We start from the raw sequence: 4016 nt of genomic DNA on the forward strand, positions 1-4016 counted from the left end.
ATGATGTGGTTCTAGGCCGGCTGGTAAAAGTAGTGTGACAGCCTGTCTGAAGAAACCAAATGAAAGACAAAAAGGCCTGGGGTCATGGCTCAGGGGGTGGAGTGCTTGCTTGGTAGGTCAGGCCTCACACAGAAGGAACTAGAACAGAGGTTGTCCTGAGTCTTCGCCAGCCCCTCTTGGAGGGTTTCCAAACTGAACGTCTTTTCCAGAAGGTTTGGGGCTGATTTAAGGGCTGGATCCTGGGAAAAGATAACCCAGGGAGGGGCGAGAGCTTGGAGGCTCGTGTGGCTCCCTTTTTCAAATCACCAGGGTTCTCTCTAAGGCTTTTTTTTGGGGGGGGGGAAATCTGCTTTTCTTTCTCTTTCTCTTTCTTTCTTTCTTTCTCTTTCTCTTTCTTTCTTTCTTTCTCTTTCTCTTTCTTTCTTTCTTTCTTTTTTTCTTTCTTTCTTTCTTTCTCTCTCTTTCTCTTTCTCTCTTTCTTTCTTTCTTTCTTTCATTCGTTCTTCTTTCTTGTGTCAGTTGTGGGGCTTGGGCTCTGGGCGCTCTTCAACTCTTCAGCTCAAGGCGAGCACTCTACCACTTGAGCCACAGCGCCACTTCTGCTTTTCTGGTGGCTCATTGGAGGTAAAGGGTTTCATGGACTTTCTGGCCCTGGCTGACTCTGAACCAGAATCCTCAGATCTCAAGCTCTTTTTTTTTTTTTTTTGGGTCCGGTCGTGGGGCCTGAACTCTGGGCCTGGGCGCTGTCCCTCAGCTCTTCAGCTCAAGGCTAGCACTCTACTACTTGAGCCACAGTGCCACTTCCGGCTTTTTTCTTTTTGCTTATGTGGTGCTGAGGAATCGAACCCAGGGCCTCAGGCATGCAAGGCAAGCGCTCTACCACCTTCCCAGCCCAGATCTCAAGCTCTTGAGTAGCAAGGATGACTGGCGTGAGCCCGGCTCTGGGTGAGCATTTCTGCACCTGGTGTTTCAGGCCCTGCTGTGGAATGGCCCACTAAGCTGATTTGCCAAGGCCAGGAGGCAGGTGGAGGGAAGATGCCTTCAGGTGACAGTTGGAAGGTTCTAGCAGTCACTAGATTCTCTTTCCTACTCAGTGATTTTTAGGATGTGAGTCGTGAAGGGGCTGAATGAGCAAACCCGGGGGTGCCAAGATAATTGGGACCTTGGGGCCGAGAGGTGGCTTGTTCGGGAGGCTGCTGGGTGAGGAAGTTTGAGGGGGTCTCCTTTGAAAAGCTGCAGGAAAGGATGCCCAGGGCCTCTGGGCCTCTGTGGGCCAGGCCAGAAGCAGCAGCAGGCTTTGTGGCTGCTATGAGAACGCTGGCGCGCGGGGAGGGGTGGAGGAGAACCCTGCCCCTAAGGTGAAGCTGCCCCACCCAGCACACCACAATTAAACCGTCCAAACCACCTAACCCACAACACCTGCCACATTCTCAGGACAGTTTCTCAAAAAGTGTCTCTCAGCCACTTGGCAGCTCATAAAAAAAGCCACGGCCAGGTTCTTAGCAGCCAGGGGAGTGGAGCCCAGTCTTTGGCTGACTGAAGAATCTGCTGTTTCCTCCCAAAGGTCCACTGGAACCTGGTCTCCCCCTCTATGGAGTGGGTATGCATTTAACAACCTGGAATTTGAGCCAGGAGCTGGTGGCTCACGCTTGTAGTCTCAGCTACACAGGGGGCTCAGATCTGGAAGCTGGCCATCCTGGGCAGAAAAATCCACTAAATATGGTCTCCAAAACAGCCATCAAAAAACTGGGCTGGGCTAGCTGGGCGCTGGTGGCTCACGCCTGTCAGCCCAGCTACTCAGGAGGCTGAGATCTGAGGATCAGGGTTCAAAGCCAACCTGGGCAGGAAAGTCCGTGAGACTCTTATCTCCAATAAACCACTCAAAAACCGGAAGTAGTGCTGTGGCTCAAGCGGTAGAGTGCCCAGGCCCAGAGTTCAAGCCTCATGACCAACCAAAAAAAAAAAAAAAAAAAAAAAGCTGGGGGCTGGGAAGGTAGAGTGCTTGCTTCGCATGCATGAGGCCCTGGGTTCGATTCCTCAGTACCACTTAAGCAGAAAAAGTCAGAAGTGGCGCTGTGGCTCAAGTGGTAGAATGCTAGCCTTGAGCTAAAGAGCTGAGGGACAGCGCCCAGGCACAGAGTTCAGGCTCCACGACTGACCAAAAAAAAAAGCTGGGTTGAACCCAGTGAGACCAAAGGATACTCTGAGGAGAGGAACACAAAGGTGTGATGCCTATGTGCCTCTGATCATATAAACACATATTTATGGAAATGAGCTCGAGGAAATGGAAACAAAGCAAAATGGCACCACCACAACAAAAAGGCTGAGCTGGACATATGGCTCGAGTGGTAGAGTACCAGCCAAGTTAGCAAGCCAGTCACCAGCATGCGGCCCCAAGCCCAAGAGGCTGGATTAATGGTAGGAACTCACGGCAGGTGAGTCCCATGTTTGAAGTTCCTGATGGTGCCATTCACTGGCTGCAGGGGTGAGTTATGTGGACCCTCTGGGTTGGAGGTAGGTGGGCAGACATCGGGGAGAACTACTGTGTCTCCTGGCCTTTGGTCTCTCTTAGGGGCTGAAGACTCCTCTAAACTGCTCCTATGGGAGCCAGAAGAAATGTGTGTGCATGCTAGTGGCTCCCCCTCCCCCCAAGATGAAAGGTTCAGCATTCCAGTTCATGTTGTAGAAACTCATGGAAATCAGGTGGGATTTTCCATCCCCCCAGGAGGCCACTTCCCAGTTTCTCACTCTACACCTAGAAGTACCATCCTTGTGACCTGCCTCATGGGGGTTGGTGGCCCAGAGCTGGTCTCTGTGGATCTCCTTTAGCAGCCTTCCGTGAAGAGATGGGGGTGAGTGGGGGTAACAGCAAGCTGCCTGCCAGCCTCTGAACTGTCCTGTACGCTAGAGGAATATGTTCTGGCCACCCAGGGCTGGCTCTCACACTGGGGCTGGCACTTGTCCTCAGAGGAGACCGGGGCAGCTAGAGCGGGTGCTCAGCAATGAAGTCAATCCCTGGGAAGCCAGCCCCCCTTGCCTTGGCCTGAGAGCCAGCAGCCCCGGGACCTCTGGCTTCCTGCGCGGCTTTCCCCCATAGCCTCAGTTTACCTGCCAGCTGAAGGGACTCAGGGAGGAGGACAGGGCAGCATCTGCTCACCTGAAGAGCTCTATGCATATTTAAAGACAAACCCATGAAACCCAGCATGAATAGTTAATATATTACATTATGCTTCAGAAAGCTGGGAACTGGTGCCTCAGGAGGCTGAGATTTGGGGATCGAGGGATGAAGCCAGTCCAGGTAGACAAAGCCATGGGATTCTTATCTCCATTTAATCAGCAAAAAACGGAAAGTGGAGCTGTGGCTCAAGAGGTAGAATGTCAGGCTTGAGCAGAAAAAAAGCTAAGCAAGCACAAGGCCTGGAATTCACATGCAGTCTTAGCACACACATTTCAGAGATGTGGACCTTGTAAGCAGACACCTGATGTGCACGAAGCGTATCCTGTACACACGCCAGATCACAGGTATGGTGTGTCTTCAGAACAACCCCATGATAGTGCGCAGAGACTCGTGCCCAGGTGGCCTGGCTCTGGGATCTGAGTGCATGAGCCTGCACACTTCGGTCCCCAGCGTGGGTGTCACCTTTGGGGGCAGGTTAGTGTCCTGTCTCCAGGGGAATCGGGGAAGCTGATGAGACAGAAAGAGGAAGTGGAGGCCCAGCAGGTGGAGAGGCCCAGCCGGCGAGGCCACAAGCTAGGTGGGCGCCGGGTCCCGGTGCGTTTTTCTCGCCCTCCCCAGGGCAGGGCGGGTGGAGGGGGCAGCGCCCAGCGCGGGGAAAGGAGAGCCGGGGTGGAGGTGCCCCGACCCCGAGGCTGTCAGCGGGCGAGAGGCCGGGGCGGGCTGGGGGCGTGCCCGCGGGCGCCGGCCACGCCCCTCGCCTGGGCACGCCCCTTTCCCCGCCCCCCAGCCGACTCGGGACTCGCAGCTGCCTCGGGCTTTCGCTTTCAGTCACCGACGC

Source organism: Dipodomys merriami, unplaced genomic scaffold, assembly GCF_024711535.1.
Source record: "Dipodomys merriami isolate MVZ:Mamm:240054 unplaced genomic scaffold, mDipMer1.0.p SCAF_28, whole genome shotgun sequence".
Classification (NCBI taxonomy): domain Eukaryota; kingdom Metazoa; phylum Chordata; class Mammalia; order Rodentia; family Heteromyidae; genus Dipodomys; species Dipodomys merriami.